Source organism: Mirounga angustirostris, unplaced genomic scaffold, assembly GCF_029215605.1.
Source record: "Mirounga angustirostris isolate CCGP_5_RB_7025 unplaced genomic scaffold, mMirAng1.0.hap1 SCAF_15, whole genome shotgun sequence".
Lineage (NCBI taxonomy): Eukaryota > Metazoa > Chordata > Mammalia > Carnivora > Phocidae > Mirounga > Mirounga angustirostris.
In genome coordinates this window covers 26,999,211-27,022,727 of record NW_026991723.1, presented here as the reverse complement: position 1 = coordinate 27,022,727, position 23,517 = coordinate 26,999,211, and the positions used below count along the sequence as shown (strand labels likewise).

The following is a 23,517-nucleotide window of genomic DNA, read 5'->3' as shown; positions in this document are numbered from 1 at the left end:
TTTGCTGTAATGAGGGATATTTACTTTTTTGTTGTTTTGGGGTTTTGTCAAATAAAAAATTAAAAAGCTTAAAATCACAAACTTCAAATTTAAACCTGTCATGCTAATTGCATACATAGAAGAATGCATAGAGAATATCTGGGAGGGTCCAAATCAAGAGTTAGTGGTGATTACCTCTGAGAACTGATATTTGGGAGAGTGGACAAGACAACTAGAATTTCAACCTACAGACCTCAGTACTGATTGAAACTTTTATTTATTTTTTATTTTTTTAAGATCTTATTTATTTATTTGACAGAGAGAGAGAGAGCACAAGCAGGGGGAGTGGCAGGCAGAGGGAGAAGCAGACGCACTGCTGAGCGGGGAGCCCGACATGGAGCTCAATCCCAGGACCCTAGGACCATGACCTGAGCTGAAGGCACACTTAACCGACTGAGCCACCCAGGCGCCCTGATTGAACCTTTTATAATAAGCATCAAGTGAATTCACCATTGAAATAAAAGGGATAAATTTGGGGCACCTGGGTGTCTCAGTCTGTTAAATGTCAGGTCATGATGCCACAGGGTCCTGGGATCGAGCCCCACAACGGGCTCCCCCTCCAGGGGGGAGTCTGTCTCTCTCCCTCTGCCCCTCTGCTCGTTCTCTCTCTCTCTTTCAAATAAATAAAATCTTTAAAAAGAAAAAAGGGAATAAAATTAATGCAGAAACTCAGAGCCTGGAAAAAAACAACTAACCCCAAAATCTTTTTATATACAACTGATCAGCTTCTTAAGAAAGTGTATTTCATCAAGTATCTGCTTTTTTAAAAAAAAAAAAAAGGAGAAGAAACACTACAATGCCAACAACTGAATAATACAAACACAAATATGATCATGATCAGCTTCAGGCTTAAAATCCTGAATTGAATCCCAGCTTTGTTACTACAGATCAAAGTGTTCATATATCTCAAAGAGAACTTGTTGTGTTTGGCCAGATGCACTCTGCTGTGATATTTAATAAAGCTAGCATTTAAAGTGATAAGACCCTGATTGTGGTTTATTACAGCACAGATGGCATGCATCTTTGAGACAAATGTCCCCAGGACCTCTGCTTGCCTTTCTGCCTCAGTCACAATACTAGCCAGTGACTGTCTCCCTACATCTGAAGCCAGGCGCGGGGACCATGTGGCCATCTTGACAGACCATCTTGTGCACCTGCAGTGAGAGTGCTTGAAAAGATGTCCTGGAGGCTTCAGCAGGAGCTGCATCAGGTGCCTTTCTCACAGCTGCTCGGTGTGGCCTCTTCCTCATCCCCCTTGTCCCCTCCATCCAACCGAGGGAGAGGTTTTCTGCTCAAGCCCTCCTTGCTGCAGGCGGGAAGCACTTGTTGCCATTGCAGTTTGCCCCCATCTCTGAGATTGCAGTCCTTTTGCCCAGATGTTCCTTCCGCAGTGCTCATGCACCTCCCCATCTTATTGTGATGGGTCTCACCAGTCATTGCTCTTAGCCGCTTTCTTCTGAATCCAAACACAAAACTGTTCGCTTTGTCTCTTGGTTTCATTTCTCTCAGGGTGTTCAGCTTTCTGCCAGTCTTCTTTTTGGAGAGCCCCCACTGTCCCCAGTAACTGTAGAAGTGTGCTCTTACAGTGGACATCCATATATTTGAGGCTAGAAATTGGAACATACTATATTTGTAAACACTGATTGATGGAGGCTGGCATTTATTTTGAGGGCAAAATTTCCAATCATTCATGGACGGATCACATTCATGAGCCCCCCCCCTTTTTTTTTGTTATGCCCATATAAATAAGCTAAGTTCCTATCCAAAAGCAGATGCTTCAGACTGAGATATTACCATTTAATGTAACTGATGTTTTGGTTTTTTTTTTTGAGAGAGAGAGAGAGAGAGAAAGAGAGCAAGTGGTAGGGGGGAGGAGAGAGGGAGAATCCCAAACAAGTTCCTCATTCAGCATGGAGCCCCACACTGGGCTCCATCCCACAACCCTGAGATCATGACCTGAGCCAAAATCAAGAGTGTGGCATTTAAGCAACTGAGCCACCCAGGTGCCACCTGCCCCCCACTATTTAAGTAGGCTCCATGCCCACTGTGGAGCCCAACACAGGGCTTGAACCCATAACCCTGAGATCAAGACCTGAGCTGAGGGGCACCTGGGTGACTCAGTCAATTAAACATCTGCCTTTGGCTCAGGTCATGATCTCAGGTCCTGGGATAGAGCCCCACATCAGGCTCTCTGCCCAGTGGGGAGTCTGCTTCTCCCTCTCCCTCTGCCACCCCCCTGCTTGTGCTCTCTCCCTCTCTCTCTGTCAGATAAATAAATAAAAGTATTTTTTAAAAAAGACCTGAGCTGAGATCAAGAGTAGGGCGCTAGCCGACTGAGCTACCCAGGCACCCCTATATAGCTTTTTAAAGGCAGTCCTTATTATGGGCAGAGTATGGCTCTGCAGAAGTTCTTAGAATGTTAAGTAATGTGGAGGGTGGCCCTGGAGGTAGGAGAAAGGAGAGGGCTTCCTTGGAGGAAGGCAAGAAGCCTACCCAACACGGCAGCAGCAGGAAGGGGTGGGGGTGAGAAGGGCTGACCCTTGTAAAGAGATGTGCCCAGTGGCTTTCCAGAGCTGAAATAGCTTCTGTCAAGTGTGAAGTTTTAATTTTCTGTATTTTTAGTTTGTGACTGGACTATCTTGTATTCTCGGTGCCTTGTGGAAAAAAGAGAAATCAAGGCCTGTGCCCATACTTTGGGATGAAGTGAACTCACAGGATAAATAAGGATTAAATTCACTGGCAAGTGATAGAAATCTGAAAGTGAGAAAGTTCAAGCAAGATAGAAATTGTTTTCTCTCTCAAGTAAACCAAATCCAAAGATAACTAGTTCAGGACTGGGAAGTGGGGGGTGCGATGACCAGCAGGAACCTGGGGTCCTCTTACTCTGTTGCTCCACCAACTTGTGGCATTGACCTATGACCTGAGTGCCACCAGGATCCCATGCCAGCTCCCAGGGAGGGGGAAGGAGGGGAAGAAAGGCCCCCTCCACCCTCTAAAGACAACCATCAAGCTCCACATGACGCTGCTACTCGTCTAATTGACCAGAATATACTCACGTGACCACATCGAAAGGGAGGCTGGGAGACGTAACTTTTGTTTTAGGTGCTCATGGATTCAGTTAGAAATCGGAAGTTCTGTTAGTGCGGAAGGAGGGCAGAGTGACATCAGCATGTGGTCGGCAGGACAGTTGGCCCCCCCAAAGATGTTCATGTCCTAATCCCTGGAACCTGGGAATGTCACCTTATATGGCAAGAAGGACTTCACAGATGTCCTGAAGGATCTTGAGACAAGGAGACAAGGAGATTATCCTGGATTATCTGGGCGTCCCCGTATCACCACTTGAATCCTTAAAAGAAGAGACTCTTCCTGGCTTTTGTCAGAGGGAGCTGCTTCCTACAGAAGCAGGACCAGAGAGACTAACACTGCTGGCTCTGAAGATAGAAGGGGCCACAAGCCAAGGAATGTGGCGGGGGGCGGGGGGCCTCTAGAAGCTGGAAAAGGCAAAGGAACAGATTTCCTAAAGAGCTTCCAGAAGGAATACAACCCTGCTGACACCTTGATTTTAGCCCAGTGAAACTCACATCACACTTCTGAAACCTCCAGAACTGTAAGAAAAGAAATTCATCTTGTTTTAAGCTGCTGAATTCGTACTGATTTGTTACAGCACAATAGGAAACAAAAGGTATACAACCAAAAGTCTATGCTGCAACCATGCTGACATTAAAGTGGTCCAGACATGGACTAGAAGTGAGGAACACCCAGCAGGATATGGCAAGGGATTCATACATACTCACCCAGGATCCTTAGCCATAATCCCTGGAGACAGGGCTGGACTTCTTGCAGACATGCAGGATGAGGCCAACGCTGTTATTAAATATTAAAGGAGAGGATGACTTCCCCTTCTTGGATGTTGCAAAGCAAGTTATATTATCCACTCTTGCCCCTCGCAAATCTGTGTTCCTGGGAAGAGAACCATGACAGGGACTAGACTGCACTATCTAGAGACAGTAGTGTCATGGAAAGTCAGGATCAAAAGGCCCAGATTTCATTCCTCCATTCATGCAGCATGCATTCGTTGAGTACCTACAGGTTGTCATGAAGTCTGGACACATAAATCATCATTTGTGTTTTACAAATTGCAGATGTCCTCAGGGACATTGTGCGTGTTTGCCTGTATTCCCAGACTCTGGGGACACCTGCCTTGTGCTCTAGAAAGCAGTGAACCAGACGGACATGGGCGTGCTCCTGTGGAGGTTATGGTGGACAAGGAAAGCAAAGGACTCCACAGGGATGACTCTCGGGAGGGAGGGACGCTGGGACGGGTCTGCACTCACTAGTTCACATTGTGGTCTGATCACTTACCTATCTGCCCCTGGGCAACTTCCCCTCCGGGTGTCTGGTTGCAGAAAACAACATCTAGGGGGGTTGCTAGGATTAAATGAGTTCACACATATTCAAAGCACTTAGAACAATGCCGAGCACATAGTAAGCGCCCAGTGCTTATTAGCTACTCCTGGAATTGTTGCTAGCCTTGTGACCTGGAGCCTGGACCTCATTTCCCTATTTAATAACCTTGTACACCTCACAGGGTCCATAGATTCAGACGAGAGAACAAATGCAAAAGACACTCATATGCTATTAAAACATATTACAAAATATATAGTGCTTTATGGGTTTAGTTACTTTTTTTTAGATTTTACTTATTTATTTGAGATAGAGAGAGTGAGCATGGGTGAGGGGGCAGATGGAGAGGGAGAAGCTGACTCCCGCTGAGCAGGGAGCCCAGCACAGGGCTCAATCTGACAACCCTGAGATCATGACCTGAGTCGAAATCAAGAGTCAGACACTTGACTGAGCCACCCAGATGCTCCGGCCTTTTGTTAAATCTTATACGCCTACTGATCACCAGTGTGCAAATATGTCGGTTTTAGGTGAAGGGCAAATGCTGTGCGTAATTCACAATTCTCAGGGCCCTTCTCTCTCAAGTGGCCCTGTGCCTGGAGATATCAAGTAAAACAAGACTCCAGATACTAAGTAAGTCATCCTGTTCTTGCGACAGGTACTCAATGGGTAACAAAACAAATACACATAAAAGCTAGACAACATATAAATCTTACCACTAAGAAAATAAGTCCCAATCCAAACACAGCATGTTGCTCCCAGACTAGATCTTACAGACACGCAGAGCATCAGTTTCAAAATAATTCCAGAAGAGACTTGGACAACCACCCTGCCTCACTCATTGGTTTGATTAGCTTCAGGGTCCCAATTCCAGCGGGGGCTGACCCAGGTAGGACACAGCGCTGCAGGGACTTGCGGGGCCACTGGCATGGTGGCAGCCAGACCAGGAGACCAAGGGCCACTCTGGTATCTCAGCAGAGTCAGGTTAACAGTGGTTGTTATGGAGACAGCTAGTGTTCTTCATGAATGAACAGCTGTCCCTTTGCTCTGCCCAAAGTGTCTGGGGGACCCAGCTGGCTCCTTACAAAGACGCTCACTGCCAAAGAGGGGGCTCAGAGGCAGAAGTGACCTCACCTTCTTTGTAGATGTTGATTGAGCTCTGCTGTAGAAAACGCTTGACACAAGCCTGTCTTCTCCCCTCCCCACCCCCGGCCCAAACATGGCTCGATTGTGAAAACAACCATGAATGACCCCGACTGGCTTTTTGCCCTGTGGGTGACTGCACACTGATTTTTCCCCAACTTTCAAAACCCTTTCTAAAGGGAGTGGTGAGAAAATTCCAGAAAAACACTCTGCCAGTGAATCCAAATACAGAGGGGGGTTACCCCAGACCTTAGAGCAGCCTTTCAAGCATGGAGAGATTTTCCCGAAGATGCCACCTTCTCTCTAGTTGCCAGTCTGCTTATGCTTGCTGAGCTCCTCTGGCTTACTCTGCAAAGTTGAAGCTGGCTGGGTGCAAACTTTGTGCTGTGCTCTCTCTTTGTATCTGCTGTCTGTAGAGCTGAACACCACTTCGCGGTAGGGGATGGAGCCTTGGAGACCAGAGTCCTTATCCTCAGTAAACTCCATAAATCTCTTGGGCTCACCAATGACAAATCAGATAAAGTGGAATGGAAGTGGATACACCCAGCTGATAGCAGGGCCGCCAGGGGTAAGCCAGTGTGATAAAAAAACTTCAGAGCTGAGTCAACGGAGCACGAATTGTTTAAATGCATGGCTTTAAAGCATGGAGGACAGGGCTGCGCAGCGGTCAAAAGAAAAAGGCAGAGCCCCATGTGCTGAGAGGGGACTATCTCGGGACCCTCTGGACACTGACCAAAGTCTGGAGCAGAACAGTATGTATGATGTGCTTCCATTGATGGAGACGGAAAGTGGCAAGGGGAGGAAGAGGATGTGAATTGCAGAGAATAAACCCAGAAGCGTTTCCAAGAATCTGGCAACAGAGATTTCCCTCTAAGGACAGAAACTTTGAGACTGGGAGTTGGAGTGGGGTGGGACTTACTTTTCACTACATGTTGAATTTGTTACAGTATGAATATAATAGCTTTTGATAGCTTTTGAATTTAATTTAAAATAACTTCTAGGGTGCCTGGGTTGCTCCATTGGTTAAGCTACTGACTTAATTTCAGCTCATGTCGTGATCTCAGGGTCGTAAGATCAAGCCCCACGTCGGGCTCCATGCTTAGCACAGCATCTGCTGGAAGATTCTCTCTCTCCCTCTTCCTCTGCCCCTCCCCCCCCACTCACTCTCTATACATAGCATTCTTTATTTGAGGTAAAGAGAAGCAACACTGTGTGTGTGTATTCAATGCAATCCTGATCCAAATCTCAACATGCTTTTTTGTAGAAACGGACAAACTGATTCTAAAATTCAAATGGAAATGCAAAAGACCTAGAAGATCCAAAACAAGTCTGGAAAAGAGCAAAGTTGAAAAGCTAACACTACTTGATTTCAAGAATTATTATAAAGCTATGCTGTTTAAAACACCGTGGTATTGGCATAATGGTAGACAAGAGTTCAATGAACAGAATAGAGGGCATGTACATAGAAAATCTGGAAGGATATACAAGAAACTAATGACAGTGACTATCTTCTTTCAGGTTGGGAGCTGGTTGGAGGAAGATCAGGAGGGGGCACTTCTTACTGTCCATATTTAATACGTGAATCATGTGAATGTATTATCTACTTAAAAATGAAATTCTATAGCATTTATGCCACTTCTTAAAGTGCAGTTTATGCTAAATTTCCAGTTGGGAGAAAAATTATCAGGAAGTATTGCATACCTTCCATTTGGTAAGCCAAAAAAAAAAAAAAGAGAGAGAGAGAAATCAAATTGTCCATCAGATCAATTCAAAACAATGTTTGGATCCTGGGACTCTTGGACTTTCCCAAGACAGCAAGTTATGTCTGAGAAGATGAGGAAATTTTGCACCTGGGAAAGACATTTAGCCTTTGCCTTGGTCACATCCAGTCCCAAAGTCAAGAAATTTTATCAAGAAAGAGGCTGGATTTCTGGTTCCCTCCCCCATATGAGGGCATAGTCCATAAGATTTTTTTTTTTTGTCTTCCTTTCTTTTTTAAAGATTTTTTTCTTTTTCTTTTCTTTTTCTTTTTTTTAAGTAATCTCTATGTCCAACATGGGGCTTGAACTCATGACCCTGATATGGAGTCATTTGCTCTATCCACTGAGCCAGCCAGGTGCTCTTGTCTTTTCTTTTCCTTTTCTTTTCTTTTATTTCTTTTCTTTTCTTTTCAAAAGCAGCTTTATTGAGGATAAAACAGATTCATTGCAGATAATAAACTGTACAAATTTAAAGTGTATGGTTTGATCTTTGACATATGTATTGAGAACTGTGAAAGTCTTGGCACCAAATACTCCATCCAACCTGCCCCCCTCCTCCCCACACTAAGAGACTCTAGCATGGAGCCCAGCAGCCTAAGCATGTCCCTGGAATGATTGAGCCCCTGTGTGGGAAAGCTCAGACTGTCAGAAGAATTTACTGTTTGTTCCAGCCAAGACCTGATAAGCCCCTGACCTCCTTTCCTTAGAGCATTTACTTTAGAAAACTTGCAATTTTAAATCCTTTCTCCTGTCCTTTTGAAAGATATATATGTTTTTACAACTCAAGAATGTCTTTTTCAAGAACCTGGGAGCCTTTCCTTTGAAATGTGACCACCAGGAAGGATGTGGCCCCCCATCTCCCAGTCCCTGTGGGAGGGAAGGAGCCTAACTTGGATAAGCACCAGTTAGCAGACACAGATGATCTTCATCACACCCCCTGAACGTCCTTTAGTGCTTTCCTTTAGCTCACCCCACTGATTAAAAGGCCTCCTGCCTTTTGCTTCTGGGGAGTTGAGCTTAGGTGGTACTGAGGTCTTTCCCCCATTGCAATAGCACTGAATAACATCAGTCCTATGGCCTTCAACTAGTGTTTGGCTTTGTTTCTCTTTGACAGTATACATCAATGAAATGATCCTCCAAATCAAGGTAGAGAACATATCCAACCCCTACAGAAGTGTCCTTGGACCCCAAGAAAAGCCTCCCTCCTGACCTTCCCCACCCACTTCCCATCCCAGGCAACCACTGCTATGCTTTCTGCCCATTTAGATTTGTTTGCATTTTCTAGAATTTTATATATATGAAATCATACAATATTTATTCTTTTTTTGTCTGGCTTCCCCACTCAGAATTATTTTGAAATTCACCCATATTGTGTGTGTCAATAGTTCATTCCTTTTTATTGCTGAGTAATATTCTGTATATACATATATCACATTTTTAAAATCCATTTACCCATTGATGGAGGGAGTTTCCAATTTCGGTTATTACAAATGAAGCTGCTATGAACATATGTGTACAAGTCTTTGAATGGATGAATACCTCTTTTTGATTAAATGTCTAGGAGTAGAGGGGCGCCTGGTTGGCTCAGCTGGAGGAGCATGTGACTCTTGGTCTCAGGGTCATGAGTTCAAGCCCCACATTGGATGTGGAGATTACTTAAATAAACACACATTAAAAAAATAATAAATATTTAGGAGTGGAATGGCTGGAGCACATAACAGATGTATGTTTAACCTTCGAAGAAATTGCCAAATTCTTGGTTCTAGCAGTTTTCATGTTATTGGTTGTTTTTTTGCAGATTCCCTCAGATTATCTGGTAAAATGATCTGATAGATGCTCATGTGTGCAAAAAAAGATAGTTTGCTTGTTCTTTTCCAGTCTGTTAGGGCTTTTATTTATTTTTCTTGACCAGTTGTACCCCTAGTACAGTGTTAAATAAAAGCGGTGAGAGCAAGCACTCCTGACTTGTTCCTGATCTGAGGGGGAAAGTATTCAATCTTTCACCATGAAGTGTGATATCAGACATAGGTTTTTTGTAGATGTCCTTTATCCAAATTGATGATGTCCCCTTTTATCATTAGTTTGTAGAAAGTTTTTATCAGGAATAAATGTCAGATTTTGTCAAATCCTTTTCTCCATCTATGAAGATGAGCATATGATTTGTTTGTTTGTTTTTGGTCTTTGAGTTAATACAGTGAATTAACAATAATTGATTTTCAAACTTTAAACCAACTCTGCATTCCTGGGATAAACCCCTTTGGTCATGTTGTATTATCTTTTTAATATATCGTTGGATTCAATTTGCTAAAATTTTTTTAGAATTTTTGTATCCAGGGGCGCCTGGGTGGCTCAGTTGGTTAAGCGTCTGCCTTTGGCTCAGGTTATGATCCCAGGGTCCTGGGATAGAGCCCTGTGTCCCTTGGGCTCCCTGCAGTGGGAAGTCTGCTTCTCCTTCTCCCTCTGTCCACAACCCTCCCCCCCCCCCCACCCGCCCGCCCAGCTTGTGCTCTCTCTCTCTGCCTCTGGCTATTTATTTATTAAATAAATAAATAAAATCTAAAAAAAGAATTTTTGTATCCACATTCATGACGGATATTGGTGTGTAGTGTTCTTTTCTTGTGATAGTTTTGACTGGTGTCAGTATGGGGATGATGCTAGCCTTGTAAAATGAGTTGGGAATTCCTCTTCAATATTCTGGGAAAAATTTGTGTAGAATTGTTATTTTTTCTTCCTTAAATGCTTTTTCAAATTCACTAGTAAAGCCCCTGGGGCTTTTGTCTTAGTGCATTCAGGCTGCCATAACAAAACAATATAGACTGGGGGTGGCTTGTGTTTATAAATTCATTTCCCACAGTTTTGGAGGCTGGAAGTCTGAGATCAGGGAGCCTCCATGGTTGAGTTCCAGTAAGAGCACTCTTCTGGGTTGCAGACTGCTAACTTCTCATTTTATCATCACAAGGTGGAAGGGACAAAGGAGCTTTCAAGGGCCACTTTTATAAGGACACAAATCCTATCCATGAGGATTCCATCCTCCTGACATAATCACCTTCCAAAAGTCCCTCCTCCTAATATCATCATTTTCGGAGGGGGTAACATTTCAACATATGAATTTTGGGGTGACACATTCAGACCCTAGAAGCTTAGAGTTTTCTTTATGGGATGGTTTTAAATTACTAATTCAATTTCTTTAATAAATATAGGGCTACATATATTTTTTCTTTGGTGAGTAAGGGCAGTTTATGCCTCTCAAAGGTTTTGTCCACTTCATCTAAGTTGTTGAATTTATTGGAATTAAGTTGTTTATATGATATTCTCATTATCTTTTCAGTATCTATAACCATCACCACCCTCATTCTTTTTTTTAAAGATTTATTTATTTATTTTAGAGAAAGAAAGAGCGAGCATGCAGTGGGGGGAGGAGTAGAAGGAGAGAGAGAGGGAGAATCTTCAAGCAGACTCCTCACTGAGCATGGAGCTCAATGCAGGGCTCAATCTCATGACCCTGAGATCATGACCTGAGCTGAAACCAAGAGTTAAAAAAAAAAAAAAAAAAAAGACACTTAAATGACTTAGCCACCCAGGTGCCCCTCCCTCATTCTTGATATTAGTAATTTGTGTCTTCTCTCTCTTTTTCTCTTGATCAGTCTGGCTAGAGGTTATCAATTTTATTGATCTTCTCAAAGACCAAGATTTTGGTTGCATTTGGTTTTTGTATCACTGATTTCCACTTTGATATTTATTTCCTTTCTTTTGCTTCCTTTAGGTTTAAATTGCTCTCTTTTTTCCAAATTTCTTAAGGTGGAACCTGAGAGCTTTCTTCTTTTTTTTTTTTTTTAAGAATTTATTTATTTATTTGAGAGAGAGAGAAATAGCGGGAGAGAGCATAAGCGGGGGGAGGAGCAGGGAGAGAGGGAGAAACAGGCTCCCTGCTGAACAGGGAGCCCAATGGGGCTCAATGTGGGTCGATGGGGCCTCGATCCTAGGACCCTGGGGATCATGACCTAAGCCGGAGGCAGATGCTTAACTGACTGAGCCACCCAGGTGCCCCAGAGAGCTTTCTTCTTTTGAGAACCTCTTCTTTTTTAATGTAGGCCTTTAGTACTACAGATTTTCCCCTTTGTAGTCTGGCACAAATTCTGACACATTTTCATTTTTATTTGTTTCAAAATACTTTCTAATTTCCTGTCTCATTTCTTCTTCGGTTGGGTTGTTTAAAAGTGTCTTTTTTTTTTTTTTTTAAGATTTTGTTTATTTATTTGAGAGAGAGAATGAGATAGAGAGAACGTGAGAGGGGGGAGGGTCAGAGGGAGAAGCAGACTCCCTGCTAAGCAGGGAGCCCGATGGGGGACTCGATCCTGGGTCTCCAGGATCATGACCTGAGCTGGAGGCAGTCACTTAACCAACTGAGCCACCCAGGCGCCCTGTTTAAAAGTATCTTATTTAGTTGTTAACTATTTGGGAATTTTCAATAGCTTTTTCTGTTACAGATTTCTTTTTCTTTTTTTTTTTTTAAGATTTATTTATTGGGTACCTGGGTGGCTCAGTCGGTTAAGCATCTGCCATCAGCTCAGGTCATGATCCCAGGGTCCTGGGATCGAGCCCCACATCAGGCTCCCTGCCCAGCGGGGAATCTGCTTCTCCCTCTCCTTCTGCCCTTGCTCATGCTCTCTCTCTCTCTCAAATAAATAAATAAAATCTTTTTTAAAAATAAATAAATAAAATATTTTTAAAAAGATTTTTTAAAAAGAGAAAGAGCATGGCGGGGAGGGGCAGAGGGAGAGAATCTCAAGCAGACTCCCCGCTAAGCATGAAGCCCAACTCAGGGCTCCATCTCATGACCTCAAGATCATGCCTTGAGTCAAAATCAAGAGTTGGACACTCAACTGACTAAGACACCCAGGCCCCCCTCCGTTATAGATTTCTAATGTGATTCCTTTGTGGTCAGAGAACATATTTTGTATGACTTGAATCTTTTTAAATTTGTTGAGACTTGTTTCATGGCACAGGATGTGGTCTATTTTGGTAAATGTTCTGGGTGCACTTGAGAAAGTGTGTCTGCTTTTTTGTTGTTCTTTTGGGCAAGAGAGTAAATCTGTTTCCTGTTTCCCCTTCTTGCCTTAAAGCAGAATCTGGGGCAGAGATACCCACTGGAGGCAAAGTCTTGCAAGAGCTGAGCAGCTCAGTTTGGTGCTTAGTTCCAGTGGTAACACCAAGAACCAAGGATCTGAAATTGAACGGGCAGCTGATGGGCTCCTTCAGGACCTGTGCTCTGGTCAGTGACACAGGGGGATTGTGGGGGAGGGGCAATACCCAATCAACCACCCCAAATAAACACAAATAAACAGCTAAGAGGAAAACAGCAGGCTTGTTGTGCAAACACAGGTCAAGACAAATCCCCAGTTGGGGAACTGTGAATAAGGACAGTACAGATGATATTAGGGAAATTGTTATTAATTTTGTTAGGTATCTGAGTAATGGCTATGCAGAACAATGTGGATTTTTTTTTTAATTTTATTTATTTATTTGACAGAGAGAGAGATAGCGAGAGCAGGAACACAAGCAGGGGGAGTGGGAGAGCGAGAAGCAGGCTTCCTGCCGAGCAGGGAGCCCAATGTGGGACTTGATCCCAGGACCCTGGGATCATGACCTGAGCCGAAGGCAGAGGCTTAACGACTGAGCCACCCAGGCTCCCCAATGTGAATTTGTTTTACTAAAATTTTACTAAAGTTTCTAGAGTGAATTTGGAACTGTAATATATTTTGTTTTTATTTTAGTTTTTCTTTTGTTTTTGTTTTAAATAGACTCCATACCCTACATGGGTCTTGAATTCCAAACCCGAAGATCAAGAGAGCATGTGACTGACTGAACCAGCCAGGGGCCCCTGTCCCTTATTTTTAAATACTTGAGCAAAAGACAAAAGGTTCTATTTCCTTTTTTCTTATTGGAACTAAGTCATAGTCTGTGTCCACAGAGCTCAGGAAGACTCAGCACCACAGGAGCCTTGCAGCTGGATGGAGGATGGAGCAAAGAAAGCTCACACCCCTCCTTGTGGTGACATGCCCCAGTGAAACCACTTAAAAACAAAATTGAACAAAAATCAAAATGGCTCAATTTTTTAAGATTTTATTTATTTGGGCGCCTGGGTGGCTCAGTCCGTTAAGTGTCTGCTTTTGGCTCAGGTCATGATCCCAGGGTCCTGGGATCGAGTCCCGTGTCTGGCTCCCTGCTCAGCGGGGAGGCTGCTTCTCCCTCTCCCTCTGCTGCTCCCCCTGCTTGTTCTCTTTCTGTGTCAAATAAATAAATAAAATCTTAAAAAAAAAAAAGATTTTATTTATTTGAGAGAGAGCCAGAAACAGAGCAGATGCTTAACCGACTGAGCCACCCAGGTGCCCCACAAAGCTTGCTTTTAAAGCAACCTTTTCCTTCTCTTCCTCAAACCTCCCCTTCTCCCTGCTTAGCCTTTTGTTTCAGGAACCCAGTACCCCCCTAAAGACAGGAGAATGAGGATAGCAGCATACACAATTCCTGTAGAAACCAGCCAGATCCTGTATTTCCCTATAACCGCCCCCACCCCACCGCCCCTTCCTCCAGGAGGGCTCACAGATTTTTGAAGGCCAGAGACTGCTGCAGTCTCTTTTGCCCGGCAAAGCAAAAAAGCTATTGTTCTTCTTCATCCCAGATGGTCTATTTTGGCTTTCAGAATTCCTTATGGCACTCCCTCTTCCGTCCCAGGGTCCAGAACTTAGCCCCAGGGGCGGACTGTCCTGCCAGGGTGGGTGGGGAAAGGGAGAATGGATTCAGGCTGGTCGCATGCCCCTCGGAAACTCAAGGTTCCTGCTACTGCAAAGAAGGGGCCAGGTAACAGGGGACAATGATCAGTCCCTGGTGATGCAAGAAAGACGTGAGGGTCCGAGGCCAGCAGCCAAGAAAGAATTCTTGAGACGTCTTTGGTACAAAAAGGTGGTCTTATGAAAGCGCGGGGACAGGACCCGTGGGCCGGCACCAGGATCATGAGGATTGGCCCATGATATACTTACAAGGTGGGATGGGGGTTAGGGATAGTGTAAGCCTCCCAGGTATTTTGGAAACAAGGTTTCCAGGATCCTGAGGGGGTTAGCTATTGTTAGGAAAGGTCATTTATTACAGTTTAGTAGAAACTCAGTCATGAGACCCTTCAGATGTATATCGGTGGGCCATATGCTTAGGGGGTGATTGCCAACATGTATCTTGTATCTTGGGGGGGTTAGAGATAAAGGAAGTTTCCAAAGGAATTTTTATTTATTTTTTTTCTTTTTTTTTTTAAAGATTTTTATTTATTTATTCATGAGAGACAGAGAGAGAGAGAGAGAGGCAGAGGGAGAAGCAGGCTCCCAAGGAGCAGGGAGCCCAATGTGGGACTCGATCCCAGGACCCTGGGATCATGACCTGAGCCGAAGGCAGACACTTAACCATCTGAGCCACCCAGGCGCCCCCAAAGGAATTTTTAAATGTTAAGGTAGGCTTACAAGATCCTGGGTGGGGGGGTGGGGTCTGCCTAGGATTGTCTTCTGCCCTTAGCAAAGTGTCAACATCAAAGCAGTTGAGTCCCTTAGAAGAATGTCACTTGGCCTGTTTCAAGGACTTGTCGGTGGGCTATAGGTAGTAAGGAAATTTAATGATTTTTCTTCTGCCTTTGTTTCCCACATCACTTGGCACCTGTAAAACTAACTGCCGGCTCAAATCCTTGAAAGAATGTATTGCTGTGGGGTTAAAGAGTTGATTCCAATAAGATATTGGCCTCTAGCTGGGAATTCCGGGGAAAATAAGCCCTTATTTCCCCGGTTACGTGTGAAAAGACCATGTGCCCTTTTGAATTCAGAACTATTCAGACCTGTAACACAGCTGCTGCTCAGACTTTAATGTGCAGACGAATCACCAGGGCATCTTTTTGACATGCAGATTGCAATTCCTAATCCGGGCAGACCGCAAAATTTCTACCAAGCTCCTAAGTGAGACCAGTGCTGCAGGCCTGAGGATCGTACTTTGTGTAGCAAGGTACAGTACCCTGTAAGAGGTTGAATTGTGTTCACCAAAAAGATATGTCCAAGCCCCAACCCCCAGTACTTGTATATGCAACCTTATTAGGAACTAAGTTCTCTGCAGATAAAATTAAGACATAAATGAGGTCTATACTGGATTAGTGTGGGCCGTAATAGAAGAGAGGTGTCCTTATAGAAGAGAGGACACACAGATCTGCACAGGGAAGGAGGCTATGCAGACACGGAGGCAGAGAGTGGGGTGGCGCTGTTATAAGCCAAGGAGTGCCAAGCTTGCCAGCATCCACCAGAAGCTGGAAGAGGCAAGGAAGCATCCTCCCCTGGAGCCTTCAGAGGGGAGCATGGCTCTGCCTACACCTTGGATTCAGACTGCTAGCCTCCAGAACTGGGACAGAATATATTTCTGTTTTTTTAAGCTCTCCAGTTTGTGGCAATTTGTGATGGCAGCCCTAGGAAACCAACACCCAGCCTTGACCTGGTCTGTGTATGGGTTGGAAGATGCTCTCAGGGTTCTGCCTGATCAGTATTGTGTTACCTTTCATTTCCTTCATCCCCAAGGCAGCATTCTCAAAGTATAGAGCAACGGCTTAGGATCTTCATTGAAAACCCAGGATATGGGCACCCCTCTACCCATGGAATCAATATTCCTCAACAGTGGGCCCAACATTAGCTTGATTGGGGTGACAGGCTCTGTACTTCATGTTCTGCAGGGGAGGCAGGCTCACCGTGTGCTGTGGATTCAAGGCCAACATGCCTGAAAGCTGCCTCTCCACTTGAGGTCTGCCCTAAAATCCCAGTGTCAAGACCTCAATCCTTTAGCTAAAGGGATAAAGGATTAAAAAGCAGATGCCTTGGGGCACGTGGCTGGCTCAGTCAGTAGAACATGTGACTCTTGATATCAGGGTAGTGAATATGAGCCCCACATTGGGTGTAGAGATTACTTAAAAAAAAAAAAAAAGTAGATGCCATTGAAATTGAGCCATATGCTTTTTTTTTTTTTTTTGAGACCTCTTGATTTATTCAGCTTATTTAATATACAATGACACAACGGTGACCCAAAGTGTGCAAAGTTAAAGCCTTCGACTGCAGCTGAGAGGAGAGGGCAGGAATGGTACACCTGGGGATGATGGTGAGTCAGGAATGATGGGCAGCCTCCTCCCCAGGGCCAGGGATGGGGGGAGTGGCCTGAAAAGGCGGGTCTGGGTAGCCTAGGGCCAGGGGAAGGGGGCAGAGATCTCCCTCTGGCCTGGGTCAGGAGTCCGGAAGTGCGGTTTCTTGCATTCATCCAAATTCCTACATCTCTATCTTGGATCACTTCATGCAAATACAATTTAACAGGTCTCCGTCCTACGAGGTAAACAGCGGTACTTCGCTTAGACACTGGTCAGTGCTGGGACCTCGTTGGAGAGCATGTCCGGCGGAAGCTCTTAGCAGTCATTCAGACTTGAGTCTGCGAAGGGCAGCTGTGCGTAGGTGAAAAGACCTGCCACGCTGCCCACTTAAGCCATCTGAACCTGTTTCCTCTTCTGTTCAATGGGGACGGTGACACCTGACCCTCCTACCGGGCAGGGGCTGTTGTGTCCCCCACAGAGCTACAGGGAGTAGAATCTAGTCCCTGAGAGGGAAGCAGCCCGGAAGACAGGACGGGAGCTCGCTGGCCGTGCTGGGCCCGGTGAAACAGCCTGCTTCTCGGTTTGCTCACAGCCTGCACTGGGGTGGTGTTTTGGAAACTGGATTAATTAACTGTGACTGACTTGGATGGCTATCCTTTTTTTTTTTTTTTTAAGTTTATTTACTTATTTAAGTAATCTTGGCACCCATCGTGGGGCTCAAACTCACAACCCTGAGATCAAGAGTCACACGCTCTTCCAACTGAGCCAGTCAGGCGCCCTGGTTGCCTCTTCTTTTTTATTATTTGCTTGGGGGTGACTCTTTTGTTCTGAGTAAAATTACTTTAAGAATTCAGAATAATCAGCCTCTATAGATCTTTCAGAACACATTTAAAAATGCAGTTTTCCTCTCCTGTCGTTCTCCCTTAACTCCCAGAATCCACTGAATTTTGAGGGAGTTTGAGAACAATGTAGCAGATGTCAGTCGGGTCCCTGGGAAACTTAAGTGCAAATAAGTCTTTAAAAAACCAGGGGCACAACATACGTATCCTTTGGGTAAATACCTAGTAGTACAATTGCTGGGTCCTAAAGTAGCTCTATTTTTAACTTCTTGAGGAACTTCAGTACTGTTTTCCGGAGTGGCTGCACCAGCTTGCATTCCCACTAACAGTGTAAGAGGGTGATCCGAAGGGGCACCTCATCCCAGTGTTTATAGCAGCAATGTCCACAATAGCCAAACTATGGAAAGAGCCCTGATGTCCATCAACAGATGAATGGATAAAGAAGATGTGGTGTATGTATACAATAGAATATTACGCAGCCATCAGAAAGGATGAAATCTTACCATTTACATCGACATAGATGGGACTGGAGGGTATCATGCTGAGTGAAATAAGTCAATCGGAGAAAGACAATTATATGGTTTCACTCATATGTGGAATTTAAGAAACAAAACAAAGGATCATAAGGGAAGGGAGGGAAAAATAAAATAAGATGAAATCAGAGAGAGAGACAAACCATAAGAGACTGTTAACCATAGGAAACAAACTGAGGGTTGCTGGAAGGGGGGGTAGCTGGAGTAACTGGGTGATGGGCATTAAGGAGGGCATGAGATGTAATGAGCACTGGGTGTTATATTGATCCCACGACCATGAGATCATGTCCTGAGCTGAAACCAAGAGTCAGTGGCTTAACTGAGCCACCAAGATGCCCCTGTAAGACCAACACAGACTCACTCGTAGGGACACATTGTTTATAGCAAGGAGGTTCTGCAGAGGAGTGAGAGAGGGTACTTCCACGTAAGTGGTTCAGGGTCAACTGGTTACCATATGGGAAATAAATTCATCTTTACTCTTACCTCACACCATAAACATAAATCAATACCAGGCAGATTTTAAAATAAATGTGGATGTTTCAGACAATAATCTTTCTAAAAGATACCTTAGAAAATAATTTCAAGATCTTGGGGCCAGCAAAGATTTATTATAATGTGGAATGTACTAACCATAAAGAAAAAATGGATTAATTGAGAGTTATTGAAATGAATGACTTTATTTCTTTTAAGATTTCATTTATTTGAGAGAGAGAGAGAGCATGAGCGGGAGAGGGATGGAGGGAGAGGGAGAAGCAGACTCCGCGCCGAGCAGGGAGCCCAACGTGGGGCTCGATCCCGGGACCCCAGAATCACAACATGAGCTGAAGGTGGACTATCAACTGACTGAGCCACCCAGGTGCCCCGAAATGGATGACTATTATTATCAAAAGACACCTTCAGGAGAGTAAAAGAAGCAGGCACAGAGCAGGATAAACATTTGCCATCTATTCATTGGACAGAGGACTCATATCTGGGATACGTACCTACCATAAATTTATCAAAATAGAGACAATCCACCAGAACACATGGGCATAAGATCTGATGAGGCATTTCCCAAGAAAGATAACCAAGTGGGACTAAGTGTATGAAAAGGTGTTCCACATCATTCCTTCTCAAGAAAATGCAAATGGAATCCCCAGGGAGATACCGCCACACAGAGACCACATTGGTGAACTATCCACCCTGGGCACACCTCGTGTTGGTGAGGAACTCGCACAGCACAGATGTGTACCTGTGTGTGGACAGGGCTCCGAGCAGCATTCTTCTGCCTGGCCGCACAATGGAAACAACCCAGCAGCAGCCTGGGTAAATAGAGTGACATGTCTTATGGTGGAATAGTATACGGAAATAAAAATCACCTAGAGCCACATTGAAGAAGACACTGCAAGTATGAGTCCCAGACCGTTGGTGTGTGTGCTTTGCTCCAACCTGCAAACCCAATCACACGATGATAAAGTGCTTTTCTGGTTAGTCCCAAGGCCCAAGGTGCACAGCGGTGGTCACCAGACTCTGGCATCATGGGGCACAGATTCATATCCTGGATCTAACCTCTTCCTTTCTGGAGACTGTGGCCAACTGATGAACTTTGGGATTCAGTTTTTTCATGGGTCAGATTTGATACCTCTGTCTTCCTTAGAGGATTAAGTCCTCGCTGGTGCCCAGCAGGAACTCCATAGAAATGTTCTTATGTTTGTTCTTGCTCTTCCTCCCTCCCTCTCGGGCTGGGGAGATGGTAGATGGTGGCTTGTGACAGAGAGAGGAGCAGGATGGGGATGGAGTCCACATGTCTTCCAGGGGAGGGGCAGGGAGAAGAGCCTGGGGCCTGGGGCCTAACACCCTCCCCATCTCAGCCTGGGTGGCCAGAGAAGGGCCAGCCTTGGGCTCTGTGGGCATTCCCAGGCCCTGGTCCAGGCTGTCCGCCCCCTGGCGGGATGAGGTTTATGTGGGCACCAAGACCAAAGGTTCCCAGGACGCAGCTTCAAGGTGCAGCCTCCGGGTCAGGTGGGCCGCGCGGGGTCCTGCAGGCCCTGGGTTCGATTCCTGGCTCTGCCCTCTGTTGGGTGCAATTGGGCAAGTCTCCTGAAGCCTCAGTGTTCCCATCAGCAGCATGGAACAACGATCCCTCTTTCCCCATGGAATTGTCAGGGGGACTCAGTGAGGTAACACACGTGGAGAAGAGTGGACAAGGAGACCGGGGATGTGCTAGACTGCAGACAGTACCTCACCTCAGTTTTCCATGAGAGGGAGACTCTTCACTGCTGGAGGCCTGTCCTAAATAAACAAGGACCAAGGTCGTAGATGGTCCCTGCAGCTCCATGATGCAAGTAAAACAGCGGAAATGGCCCCTGTTCCAGAGCCGGGGCTCTTGGGACATTCTTTTGCAGAGACACAGAAAAAGCAAGGGAGGAGGGGGATGGAGGGGCCAGCATCCACCCCTGGGGAAAGCAGTTTCCAGAAAGAGCCACACTCCGGCACCCGCCCCACCACACATGCACAGCTGCACACGCAGATGCCCCTGACATACACATGCGTGCTCTTCTGGGAAGGGGGTGCATGCAAAGCGACCCCCACAGGCTGAGGGAGCTGGGAGACTGAAGAAAAGGAGACAAGTCCTGGTGACAAGAAATGGTTTCTTCTGGTGACTTAAGGACAGAAGGACGTCTTGGGCACCACCAGACCCCAGTCCATCTCCACAACCCCGCCTCTGATAGGACCTGTTCTCACAGCCCTGGCAGGACGCCCAGGAGGAGGATGTGGGAGAACAGGTGTGTGTCCCCGTTCTATCTCCAGGGCGGATGGAGGACCTCATCGCCAGAGGATGGCCTTAAGGGTGTGGCTAAACGGAAAGAAAGAATGTGGCGGGGAGAGGCGGGCGGGGGGGGGGGGGCGTGCTCCTGAGGCTGAGGGCACAGGGCGGTGTCAGGGCGCATTTGTCCAGATGGCGTGAGTCTGCTTCCCACGGGGACACACAGGGACCCGCAGGCAATTGTGGGACGGGACACGGGGACAGGCACACTTAGACATGGGGAGAGAAGGGGGAGGCCTGGAAAGGTGACCACCCCCTGTGAGGACTCCCCTGGGTGGGAGGCTTTGCTACTTTCATTCTAGACTGCTTTTCTTCATTTTACTACAGTAAACATCGTCCTTGTAATAAATCCTTGAAAATGAAAACTGAATAATGTACTTGGCTCGTGGATGACTAAGACATGGAGAACATTTAACCTATGACTTGACTCTTTTTGGAATTACACAATTACATTTTACATAAAACCTGGAAACACCACCTAAGGGAGCAGAAGAGGCATCTGCAAGTCCCACCCCGAGGTGACCATCAGGACGGCTTTTGTGCACATCTCGTCTCTGGCTCTTTCACATTTGCACACCTCTTTCCATCCAGGTGTGTCTCCCTGTTGTTATCACATCTGTGTTGACATCACATCCGTGTCTCCCTGTTGATATCGCATCATGTCTTACAGGTGGGGTCCTGGATGCAGATGGTGGGTCCACGTGTCTTGGGCGAGAGGACCCCGAGGTGTCCCTCTGGGCGCAGAGACCTCGCACCTGCGTTAGCGCTGCCCGGTTCTCTCCACCATGTGCACCAGGACGGTGGGTCCCATCCATCTCTGTGGGCTTTCGTGTTCCGATTCCCTGCTCTCTCCACCACCGCTGTGCTGAATACTCGAAATACCCCTTTGAAAAACCGGGCCAGAGTTTCCGTGGGTGGGTCCGAGACCGAGCACTGCTAGGTGATGGGCTCACCCACGGACTGGGATGGGTGCTGCTCACTGTTCTCCCGGACAGGGGTGCCCATTACCCTTCTCTCCGGGGGACCTGCAGGGGACCTCCGTGTCCTCAGGCACCTGAGGGCGACCCAGCCCAGGAACTCACTTTCTCCAGCAGAGGACAAAAGGGGCATCTTTCTCTGGCCCGGAATATGAACCCTGATCCCGGGATAGGAGAGCTCTCTGGGACTCCTCACCCAGCCAGAGAGCCGCGGCCACCGTGTATGTGATGGAGCCAGAGCGACGGGGCCCTGGAGGGACTGTGTGCTACCAGCCGTGTGCGGGGCAGTGAGGGAGCGGCAGCCCCTGCTTCTTGGGGGGCCGTGATGTGTGCGGAAAGAAGGGGGCTGGGGTGGAGTCTTCAAAGCCACACCACAGTCTCTCCCTTGGTCCTGAAAGCTGCAGGAAGGGAACTCCGAGGGCGGAGACCAGGCTCCAGGAGGATTCCCATCCAGGGAAAGGGGGCCCACTGGAGGGCACTGAAGCCGCCAGCCCCACCGGTCCACAGGCCATTTGCACAGGATCACCTCCTGCTCTTCCTCTGCACGTTGTCCGTGTTCGTGTGCGGACAGTCATCGGCCCACTCAGTGCTGGTGCACTTCCAGAGGTGGGCTAGAAACCTTCCAGTGCCTGCTCATGGGTCAGAGGACCCTGGCCCAGAGAAGCAGAGGATGTCCCTCCTCCTCCGGAGCTGGGGAAGACAGCCACCATCCTGGGGCAGGACCAGGTCAGGTGTGTGTTCTTTCTGAAGCCTCCGCCTTCAGTGGGCATTGCTGTGCCTGAGAAAGGCCCCCTCAGCCCAAGTCGGGAGCAGTGAGGGGCTGTCTCTGGCCCTGGCCCAGGATCACGACCCAAAATGATCCTGTCTTTGGGAGGACGGGTCTCCTTCAGGAGCCAGGGAGGGGACCGGCCCCTCTCCCCTCCCCAGGTCCAGGAGGCCAGGGACCCTGCAAGAGCTCTTCATTTGAGGAGGAGTCATGGAGAGTGTGTGTGTCATCAGCCCAGTAAGCGAAGGAACCAAACCCCAACACTCAGGTTCTAACAGAAGCAGGATTTTTATGTACTATTCAAGTCTAGATTTACTGTGTACAGCAAGACTTCTTGGCCTTCCCCACTAGGTAAGTAGGCGCTGGTCTCTCTTACTCGAGAGACCCCAGGGAAAGTCTTCCCTGTTCTCCTTCTGTCAGAGGGAGGAGTTGGCCCTGTGCTCCCAGGGGCCCCCACTGTGTCCCCACTGCTGAGGAAGAGCCCCAGTGACCTGGTGTCAGGAGTGTGGTCTGCCACTGCTCCTGGGCTCTGAGCCAGGGACCTGGAGGCTGCACGGAAGGGCTGGATTGCTTTGGGGGCGGTGGGGGTGGGGCTCATTGGCAACACCACTCACTATCCCCCACTGCGCTCCACAATCCAGGCTCTGTGCCCAGCTTAGGTCAATCACCAGCACCCCACATGTTCCTGCCATGGGAGTGATCCCTCAGCATCACCCCATTGCACAAAGGAGGAGAGCGAGGCCCAGAGAGGGGAGGCAAATGGCTCCAGTCCCAGGGCTGCTCAGCAGAGGAGCCGGAAGGCCAGCGCTCCCGAGCCCCCGCTAGCCCAGCCAGACTCCCTGAGCCGAGAGTGAGCCCTCGCCTGCCTGCCCAGCCATGCTCGGGCCCCTGAGCTTCATGATGGCCTGTTCTCCTTGGCCCTGAAGGTGTTGCTGGCCGACTAGGAGAGGAAGTCCTGCTCGTGGGACAGGCTGGAGCTACAGGACAGAGTGACACGGCTGAGCTAGCAGGAGCCACACCCTGGTCTCCCTACCGGACCCTGCCCGGGAGCTGGAGTCTGGGTGCCCTAGGGGCCAGCACGCAACAGGGTCTGCGCTGACCAGGG

The 23,517-nt window shown here is 47.0% G+C and overlaps 1 long non-coding RNA gene across 1 annotated transcript; it reads left to right on the top strand.

Moving 5' to 3' along the window:
* The first annotated feature begins 17,257 nt into the window (after positions 1-17,257).
* On the top strand, positions 17,258-21,042 carry LOC135362639 (uncharacterized). The gene is made up of 2 exons (XR_010407562.1): positions 17,258-20,628; positions 20,997-21,042. It is a non-coding gene; the product is annotated as an uncharacterized LOC135362639 (long non-coding RNA).
* The last annotated feature ends 2,475 nt before the right edge of the window (positions 21,043-23,517 follow it).